The sequence below is a fragment of the Littorina saxatilis genome, linkage group LG7, assembly GCF_037325665.1.
Source record: "Littorina saxatilis isolate snail1 linkage group LG7, US_GU_Lsax_2.0, whole genome shotgun sequence".
In the NCBI taxonomy this organism is placed as follows: Eukaryota; Metazoa; Mollusca; class Gastropoda; order Littorinimorpha; family Littorinidae; genus Littorina; species Littorina saxatilis.
Window position 1 is genome coordinate 2292543 of NC_090251.1, and position 11131 is coordinate 2303673.

Genomic DNA, 11131 nt, shown 5'->3' on the forward strand with positions numbered 1-11131 from the left:
TTTGAATCTTTTCTGTCATCTAACCCAATTGCTCATGACTTCATCGATCTTGAACATGCCTACTTTTCAAAGAAAGACAGACAAAAGCGAAATCTGCATGTTAGCCATCTGCCTGAAATGGTCAATGCACTTTTGTAAAATTGTCACATCTGTTATGCACTTTTGTGAAATGGTCAGTGCTGTTGTGCACTTATGCAAAACTTGGTGCTGTGCTGTTAACATTTGAACAAAATGCATTTTGTTCAAATGTTTAGTGCAACTTGCTACTATATAATCGCTGTATGCGCTTTGTGGTAATAATGCACTGTTGTGAAAAGTTTGCGCTAAATGTTGGCACTATGCATCATTGTTGGAGCACCCTCCTGTAGTAGATGCACCATGCATAAAAATGTACTTATGTGAAATGTTTCGTGTAAATTATTGTCACAATAATGTTTTGTGCGCCCCCATGTATGTGTTCTGTGCTAATAATGCACGGTTGTGAAATGTCCGTACACATTTTGTGGCACTATGTAATTCAGTGTTAGTGCATCCTCGTGCGGATGCTTCGTGCTAAAATTGCACTTCCATTAAAATATTGTACGCTCATGTCAACTGGTACTATATTTTCAATTGTTTCTCTGTCAATTTCAGATGTTTGTTTCCAATTACTTCAGTATCTCCCTGTTGCAATTCCAGGTGATTCATTATGCATGTGCCAATCAGTTTGAGGTGTTTAATTCTGATTCCTGTATTTACAGTGTAAAATTAAAACTATTGTTTTCAAACATTCCTAGGACACCTGGTAATGGTTCTGTGTTTTTTTGTAATTTGTATTTTGTTTTTCTGCAATAAATATTTGAAATGGATCTGAGACTGACTTACTACTTTTAGCACTTTTTTTCACCACATTCCCACGTACAGATATTGCAATATCAACTCTGCTTCCTTTCTACCTGTTTCAAACAAGCTCTATTTTTTAATTAAAAAGTTTTTTTTTTCTTGTGGCTGTTTGATCAATTATGGCAAGCATTGACTGAAATAAACAATTTATATAGGCCTATATCCAGCACAACATGCAATTCATTAACTTTTGACCCTAACCTTTAACACTTCCCAAAATAAATCTTTGGTGGACATTGCATCGACGCTGTTCATTTTGAATGAACATTTTTCTTGTTAGATCAGTGGTCTATGCCGGCGCATAGTTGTGTATTGACTGGATCAATCGCCAACTCGCTGCGCTCGCGGTAAGTGCTGACAACCGGAAGAAAGCTGCATTCCGAAAAAAGTCACTTCCGTTTCGCCATTTTTCGATGATGCCAGAGAAGTGAACCATGATTTCAAGATGCCCGGTGCAAATTGTTGTATGCCTGGATGCAGCGTGAGCTCACTAAGATCTTCAACGCTTATAACTTTCCATGGTATACCAAACGGAAAAGCGGATGCCGAATGGAGAGCTGCTCTTCCACAAAATCAACCGTGCTGACAAGCTTTTCAACCCGAAGAATGCGAGGATGTTCCCGACATTTCAAAGAAACATGCTTCAAATACGGTACGTAAAAAAACTAGTAATATAGCGAAAATAAGCTTTCATCTGATTGTCTGTGCTGTGTTGTTTTGCTTGTAATGCTTCAAGTGACGAAGCTCTAGTAGTATCAATCAATCAGTATGAGGCTTAGTACTTGTAGTAACTAGTACTTTTACAGCTCGCAGACAAAAAATAACACAATCGTATTCTGAATCATACATTGACAAAGGCGTAATTCTGAGCTATAATTATTAGGTAATGGGGAAAAACCACTCTTTGTTCTTGTGATAATGTGTTTTTGAATATATTCTAGTAAACTTCTGGGTTAGAACTTAGATTTCTTTTGTTGTTTTACTCGGTCACTGAGTCAGTCTTGTTCATTCTTGACAGATTTGCAGTAGTGTGTTTTACTAATTCTTGTTTCTATTTCAATAGATCTAAATGTATAGGTCTGTTTAGTTAATTTAACTTATAATTTCGACTCAGCATTTTGAACATTTTCTTTGCATGTTTTTTTGCTGGGCCTACAGGCAAGCGAGCACTCATTCCAGGAAGTCTGCCAACCAACCATGTGCTACAGAAGTCAGTAGAAATGTTAGGCGCGTTTGATCGATCTGCGCGATCGCGCTGCGCGTTTGGTGGATCGATCAAACGCGCACACATCGATCGATGTGTGCGCGTTTGATCGATACAAAGAATACAAGAATCGTTAAAACGCGCAGCTCTTATATACTTGCGCATTTGGACGATCCGTCTCACAAATCACCATCGTACTACGCACACACACGTCTGCTGGCAATGACCGGAAGTTATGACCGGAAATAGGTCTTTCTCTTTCTCTCTCTCTCTCTGTCGATGAACCCATATATACTTTAGCTACTGTCAGTATGTTTGTCCCTGTCCCTGTATCTCTTTCTCTCTCTTCCTTGGCCCGCGTGCGTCTCTCTCTCTCTCTCTCTCTCTCTCTCTCTCTCTCTCTCTCTCTCTCTCTCTCTCTCTCTCTCTCTCTCTGTCTCTCTCTCTCTCTCTCTCTCTCTCTCTCTCTCTCTTTCTGTCTCTCTCTCTCTCATTTAGGCAGTCATCGTGCGCACTTGGTCTTGTGCTTGCCGTGTACACACGGGGGTGTTCGGACACCGAGGTGCGAGTCTGCACACAAAGTTGACTCGGAGAAATAAATCTCTCGCCGAACGTGGGGACGAACTCACGCTGACAGCGACCAACTGGATACAAATCCAGCGCGCTACCGACTGACTGAGCTACATCCCCGCCCGTGTGTGTGTGTTTGTGTGTGTAAGGTTGTGCATGTGTGTGTATGTGCGCGGGTGTGTATGTGTATGTGTCTGGGTGTATGTAAGTGCATGTGTGCAGTGTGTGTGTGTGTGTGTGTGTGTGTTTGTCTCTTAGGTGGTTCACAATCGTATTGAACTTTTCGCTTGACATCAAGATTGATTTGGGACACATGGCTGATGCATATATCTGCCTCCACTTGCCGCAGTGTGTGCCTAAACCTCTCCATCATGTATGAGTTAAACGAATGAAGAGAGACTGAAGCAATAAAACTAACTTGAGCCTATGTGAATAGAGCTCAGCAGTAATAAAAAAAAAAAGAAAAAATAGCTGAATTGTAATCAAAAACGTTGTCGGGGTATATTTCGGAACATTCCTGTATTTGAAACTTTTCACTTCCGGCGTGCGACGTTTGTGTGTGGTAGGGACTTACTTTGTGACAGATCGTCCAAATGCGCAAGTATAAGAGCTGCGCGTTTTAACGATTCTTGTATTGTATTCTTTGCATCGATCAAACGCGCACACATCGATCGATGTGTGCGCGTTTGATCGATCCACCAAACGCGCAGTGCGATCGCGCAGATCGATCAAACGCGCCTAACAGAAACACCAAAGACTCCAGCCAGGAAACCCCCAGTGAGTAAAAATTGCTGTTATTTGCCCAGTATAGTATGCTATTAGTGATACTGATAGTGATAATATGCTACTTGTAACTCTTTTGTGAGTACCGGTACATGTATACTGGGTGTTTTCTCAGTTTCTGTCCGCTGTCAGTGTGAGATTTATAGTTATATATTATAACCTGTTTTTCTAGTTTCATGGTTTAGCCACGACTCACTTTGAATGAGGGTCATCTGCCAGGCATTTAGCTGATTATCTGATAAGTGATATTTTTTAATTTGCTATTTATAAATTACAGTTACAGTAAACTAACACTGTCGCACAAAGTATGTGACTTTAAAAAAAGATTTGTTTGAAATCATGTGAGCTCTGTCCACTAGATGATGGAGAAGGGAATTTTTCCAGTTGAGTCTGCAACATGGATTTTTTCTCTCTCGGATAACAAATAGTACAGTATGGTAGGAAAAATTTAGGGTTGGTGTGGCGATAACTTCTTCTTCTGCGTTCGTGGGCTGAAACTCCCATGTACACTCGTGTTTTTACGTGTATGACCGTTTTTACCCCGCCATTTAGGCAGCCACACGCCGCTTTCGGAGGAAGCATGGTGGGTATTTTCGTGTTTCCATAACCCACCAAACTCTGACATGGATTACAGGATCTTTTCCGTGCGCACTTGGTCTTGTGGTTGCGTGTACAGTAGTACCTGCCATATCCGGTCACCCATTAGTCATTGCAAAGGTGACCGCAAATATCAGGTGGCCGTTCATTACAGGCCCCCTCCTCCTCCAAAAAAAAAACCAAAACACGATCAAGTTTTCATGAAGAAAAGAAAGCGATCATCCACGAGCCGCCGATTCATTGTCTCTGTTAGTTTTGCTTTCGTTTATACATCTTAATTATTTGCGTGTTTAACTCGATCGTCCTGGCTAAGCTATTGTTTCGTATGTTTCTATGTGTGTTGTTTGGATTATTATATATGTATTTGAGTGTCAGATAAACAAGTGTTTCAAACTCACATCAGCTGTGATCGATCCGGAAGTGACTGCCGTAAATGTACATGTATGCGCATGTCTGTATTTACAGTTTGCGCATGCGTAAGTATTCATGTCGTCTGCTCGTGCTGTGCCGTCTGTGCACACAACACACACACACACACACACACACACACACACACACCACAGGCGCTCACCCGCGAAAGTGACAAGTGGCCGTTAAGTGGCCGCTCCTGTCGAGTAAGAGGGGCACCTTAGGGCAAAAATCAGTGACCGTTGACCGCGTCAGACAGGTTAACGGCCATTAAGAGTCAATTATAGAAGGAAAACTCATTAGTCATGGGAAAGCTGGCCGCTCCGGGTAGGTTCACGCCCACGAAAGGGCCGGAAATGGAAGGGACTACTGTACACACGAAGGGGGATAAGTCACTAGCAGGTCTGCACACAAGTTGACCTGGGAGATCGGAAAAATCTCCACTCTTAACCCACCAGGCGGCCGCGGCCGGGATTCGAACCCTCGACCTTCCGATTACGAGGCCGACGTCTTACCACCCCGCCACAGCGCCCGTCGTGTGGCGATAACAATAAAGATATGTCATAGTGACTTGACTAATTGATTTGAATTCTGCTGCAGGTCAGTCGCCCCCCACCTCCTGGTTGCCTACTACAACTTCGAGGAAATACGACAGGACACCCTTCAGCTTGCTGCACCATGGTGTCTCTTGGAGAACAGCAAGGAACAGATACAGGGAATAACCGAAGCCAGCCAAGTGAAACTGTTGTCCTCTACGTTATGATTACGCACTCCAGCAGACATCAACTTGTGGTCGACGTGCGTGGGTTTTGCTCAAAATACGTAAGTATTCGTCAGTGTTTGGCTTCTCGAATTAAGTTTCAACTTAATCTCTGTCTCGAACCACAGGCGGAAGGTATCGTTCACTGGACCACTACTTACATAGAAAGACTATACTGAACGAATCGTCGGTAAGCTTACCACACTGTCATACTGTCATACTCATAGTGATATCACTGATACATTTGTACAGGTAAACATGGCTGTTTGCTGAAAAAATCGTTGTGAAAAATTGTAATGTCTCTGAAGTTTGACTCAGTCCGTCATTCATTTTGATGGGAAGTCAACCCTTGGTGAGGCTAATACTAATATTGTTTTGATCTGTATTCTGCCAGTGCCATTGCCAACTGCCATGGTTGTTCTTGTGGAGTTCTAGAACAAGCTCTGGTTTGAATGACCAGCTAAAATTAATGCTAATAGTAAATAAGTACATTATTTTTGCATTAGCGGGGTATACAAAATATTTTATTAAAAAAATACTGCATGGTTTTGCTTGATCAAATCATTTATCAGCTAACAATATGCTTTTATTTCAGTTGGACCTGACTTGAGCATGGTTCCGTTGTCTCCGCAACAACAGCTTGATTGAGATACAGGCATGTCCAGTTTTCAGCAAGTGCAGGCTGAGTGTGAAGATCTGATTGCTGATCTAGACACAACATAAGCTGCTTGACACTATTCCAAGGTAAGCGAGAAGCTTTGAAAATAGTTACTTTAATTCAGTAATGCGTAATTATGTATGCAATACTCCTGCTGGTGAGTTCACTACAAACAGGTACTACATTAGAACTAGAAGAATAGGTTCCACAAGAACATTTCTGACTGTTGATGCCACTAAAACTCTCGTTACATCCTGCATTCTGTGTAGATTAGATTACAGCAAATCCCTTCTCCTAGGCTGCCCTGACTCCACTCTCCAACCCTTGCAAAAAGTACAACACTCTGCAGCACTCCTCTCATGAAAGAACTTCACTGGCTTCCTGTGTCTCAACGTATTAGGTATAAAGCTGCCTGCTTCTGCTACAAGATCATCTCTCATTCTCTGAATCGGCACCTGCCTATCTTTCGTAACTGGTCTCCCTCTACACTCCCTCTCGCACCCTTCATTCTTCTGCTGATGCTCGACTTCTCCGTCAAGGTTGCTTTAAACGCAAGGCTCATGGCTTCCGCACGTTTTCATATCATGGCCCTCAGTTATGGAATTCACTCCCCTTTCTATTACGTCACTCTCCATACATGATTTCATCTTTTAAGTCCAATTTGAAAACTCACTTGTTCCAACAACATTACGGATAGTTCCTTAGGCCAAACAAAAAAATAGTCTGTTTACGGTAACATCGGCCCAAAAAATAGGGTCGGTAGGTCGGGATTTTTTTTTCTCCAAAAAACATCAAATTATTTTGCCAAAAAACATTGACAAACTTTGTTTTAAAATTTTGATTTTTTTTCTTTTTTTCCCAAATGCCAAAAAAAAGTCTAGGGTCGCGCAAAAAAATAGGGTCGGTCGGGATACCGTAAACAGACTTCTTTTTTTTTTGGCCTTGGCATAGAGTCTGGGGATGTGAGATGTGCATGATGTGTTGTTTGAATCTGACAGTGATTGTATGAATTTTTTATACACGTATTGTTGTCACGCGCTTTGAACTTCTGATAAGGCGCTTTATAAATGCCCGTTATTATTATTATTATTATTATTATTATAAGTAGATACACACTTGTAAACTTATGTTAGTTTTCACACGTGAGCATGAAGTGCCTTTATGAGGAATGTATAGTGGCTTGCAATATTGAATTTGAGGGATGTTTGCAGTTATATAATATATTAGCACAGCTCAGTTTTCTACAGGGTTCCGTGAGAACAGTGAAATTCTCCTTTGAGGACTGAAAAATATCTTGGATAATTGGTCTTAATTGGGGGGGGGGGGGGGGGGGGGGGGGGAGATTTAAAACATAAACATGTACATTCACATGTGTTTTTCATTTTCACTGTGTAAAGGTAGGGAGGTCCTTCTCTACTTGTTTCTTTGTTTTCCCATTGACATATATTTTTGTTCTTGTCTATATTTTTTACATAGGTGCTGTCCTCATCCCCAGCCGACTGTTTCCGCTGAAGCCGTGAAGGATGCTTCTTCATGTAGGCGTGGACATCTTTTTCGTCGCCGTGCAAGGCTTCCAGTTCCAGTACCATATAATTTTGTGAATACTCTGGGGACCTGTCATCAACTTTGGAAGGACGCTTTATTTTAACACTTTGTACCCCATCTATGTTGACCAAGATTTTTTAAGCCGAGACCAGCTGTGCTGCAGCAGGTCACTCAGAATTGTAGAAACTGTATCAACAGGCTAGAATCCTGGCGTTAGATCAACGTTACAGGAAGCGACTGAAGCTAACAGTCTAAGCAGGATGCGGATATGTGCCGAATGATAACAGATGCAATGTACATAGTGACTGTGTGTACCTGGGAGACAAGGAGTTAAGACCACATCTGAACTGAGGATTTAGTCTCTCCATAATCAAACGCTGAAGAAGATTTCAGAATGAACTTTGTTAGATAAATTATGGTTGTTATGATCGTCACATTTTATGTCCCCCCCTTCCCCCCTTTTCAAACTTCCCCGCTTTTCAGACCTTACATTTTTGGATTTTCTGTTCACAACCTGTTGTACATTTACCTACATATTAAGCAGATTTCCTCCTTTTTAAGACCAGCTTATTTTTTTATTCTTGGAGGCCTGAAAAGGGGGTTTGGAAGGACACTGTATTTGTTTGTTCGAAATTCAGAATTCAAATAATTCTTCATCAACGAGTTATTACTGGCTCACCATAGCAGTTAGGCCAGTCTTACTAACTCTTACTTTTATTAATGTGCCGTGATGCAAAGACGTTGAGCAGTTTTCAGATGTTTATGAATCTAGGGCTTTCAAAATTTACTGACATACAATACAATAACTTCATTAATCTCTAAAAGAGAAATTGCATTGCTGAGCTTTTGTGTCCGTAATAATAACATACATAAAACATTCAAAAATAAACATTTGTTCTTTGTCATTCATACATTCTTGTGTTCTTATACATTTCTTCATGTTGGACTCCATGACTCCATGACATCCAAACATGAAGTTCAGTTACCCCTTTTTGAGTCACTTGAGAAAAAGTGACTCTATGTAATCGGTCAGTGTTAGTCTGTCCGGCCGGCCGTCCGGCCGGCCGTCCGTAGACACCACCTTAACGTTGGACTTTTCTCGGAAACTATCAAAGCGATCGGGCTCATATTTTGTTTAGTCGTGACCTCCAATGACCTCTACACTTTAACGATGGTTTCGTTGACCTTTTACCTTTTTCAAGGTCACAGGTCAGCGTCAAAGGAAAAATTAGACATTTTATATCTTTGACAAAGTTCATCGGATGTGATTGAAACTTTGTAGGATTATTCTTTACATCAAAGTATTTACATCTGTAGCCTTTTACGAACGTTATCAGAAAAACAAGGGAGATAACTAGCCTTTTCTGTTCGGCAACACACAACTTAACGTTGGGCTTTTCTCGGAAACTATAAAAGTGACCGGGCTCAAATTTTATGTGAACGTGACTCCCAGTGACCTCTACACTTTGACGTCTGCTTTGGTGACCTTTGACCTTTTTCAAGGTCACAGGTATGCTTCAGGTATGCATTGTGTTGTGAATAGCAATTTCTTCCTGTCCATCTGATGCCTCATATAATATTCAGAACTGCGAAAGTGACTCGATCGAGCGTTTGCTCTTCTTGTTAACTTTGAAGGTCACATTGTGGGCGAATTTTTAGCAAAAAGTTGGAACATGGTATGACTGTTCTTACTCACAAGGGAAGTGATTTTGTTATTTACTGATTTTCATTTTGTGTGGCCTTCTTTCACCCATTTAATCATTCATAAATGTTCATACCCAAGGGAAGTAATTCACATATATCTATGGCCAATGTTTTCACAGGGCATCTATAGTGTGGATGAACACTGTCTCCACTCAAAATAGTCCTTTGCTATTGTACATTGTGAATCAGCATTTTTGTTTTTTTCCTGTTTGAATAAAGTGCAATCATTTTACAACCAAAGTGTTAATGTTAAAGATGTTTACATAATGTGTGAAGGATGATGCATTTGAAAACTAATATTGTTAAATGTAAATTGACCTGTGACAAGTCAGCATAGTGCAATATCCAAGCATGAAACCCGCACACAATTCCCAAACAACATGCTTTCTTTTCCACAAAATTCCATCCAGTGGAAAACAATTATGTGAACGTCATAACATGGTGTTTTTTTAAATTAATAATCAAGCCTTACACCAACTAAAATGGTGTTAATAGGCATTTGAGCAAGCTTTAACACCAACATAACATGGAGTTAATAGGCATTTGAGCAAGCTTTAACACCAACATAACATGGGGTTTTGCATGTTATACCAGCAATAACATGATGTTAATCACATTACAAGCAAGCTGTAACACCACCAAAACAAGCAGTTTTGCAAGTTAAGTCTACGATAACATGATGTTAATCACATTACAAGCAAGCTGTAACACCACCAAAACAAGCAGTTTTGCAAGTTAAGTCTACGATAACATGATGTTAATCACATTACAAGCAAGCTGTAACACCACCAAAACAAGCAGTTTTGCAAGTTAAGTCTACGATAACATGATGTTACTTGGCGTTAAACCAAAGCTTTAATGCCATCAAAACTTGGAATTTTTGCATGTTACAGACATGCTGTAACATGGTTTAACATGATGTTTTGACCGTCGCAAAACGCGCTGAAATTCCAGGCAATTTCGCTGCGATAACTTCAACAAAATCCAATCAAAATCTGGCGTTGTCGTGAACACCAAAATGTGATAAACCCATTGAAACTTGAAGTTTTGTTGGGATTTTGAGTAGTTTTGTAAGATACAAAACGCCACTTTTCGCCCAGTGAGAGTTATTTTAAAACATGGTGTATTGCAGCGGCAAATCTTGGGGCGGGCAGAGTTATTTTAAAACATGGTGTACTGCAGCGTCAAGCTTTGGGGCGGGCAGAGTTATTTTAAAACATGGTGTATTGCAACGTCAAACCTTGGGGCGGGCAGAGTTATTTTAAAACATGGTGTACTGCAGCGTCAAGCTTTAGGGCGGGCAGAGTTATTTTAAAACATGGTGTACTGCAGCGTCAAACCTTGGGGCGGGCAGAGTTATTTTAAAACATGGTGTTCTGCAGCGTCAAACCTTGGGGCGGGCAGAGTTATTTTAAAACATGGTGTACTGCAGCGTCAAACCTTGGGGCGGGCAGAGTTATTTTAAAACATGGTGTACTGCAGCGTCAAGCTTTGGGGCGGGCAGAGTTATTTTAAAACATGGTGCATTGCAGCGTCAAGATTTGGGGCGGGCAGAGTTATTTTAAAACATGGTGTACTGCAGCGTCAAACCTTGGGGCGGGCAAAGTTATTTTAAAACATGGTGTACTGCAGCGTCAAACCTTGGGGCAGGCAGAGTTTTTCTAAAACATGGTGTACTGCAGCGTCAAACCTTGGGGCGGGCAGAGTTATTTTAAAACATGGTGTATTGCAGCGTCAAACCTTGGGGCGGGCAGAGTTATTTTAAAACATGGTGTACTGCAGCGTCAAACCTTGGGGCGGGCAGAGTTATTTTAGAATATGGTGTACTGCAGCGTCAAACCTTGGGGCGGGCAGAGTTATTTTAAAACATGGTGTATTGCAACGTCAAACCTTGGGGCGGGCAGAGTTATTTTAGAATATGGTGTACTGCAGCGTCAAGCGTAGGGTCAGACAGAGTTATTTTAAAACATGGTGTATTTTCAGCCACAAGCTTCGGTTGGGAGAGAGTTATGTTAACGCC

The 11131-nt window shown here is 41.1% G+C and overlaps 1 long non-coding RNA gene across 2 annotated transcripts; it reads left to right on the forward strand.

The window, feature by feature from the left end:
• The first annotated feature begins 964 nt into the window (after window positions 1-964).
• Window positions 965-9351, forward strand: LOC138970454 (uncharacterized). Of its 2 annotated transcripts, XR_011456952.1 has the most exons (6): window positions 965-1534; window positions 2041-3433; window positions 5045-5266; window positions 5800-5948; window positions 6132-6262; window positions 7339-9351. It is a non-coding gene; the product is annotated as an uncharacterized lncRNA (long non-coding RNA). The 2 variants fall into 2 exon arrangements; XR_011456951.1 differs by lacking the exon at window positions 6132-6262 and having other exon boundaries at window positions 971-1534.
• The last annotated feature ends 1780 nt before the right edge of the window (window positions 9352-11131 follow it).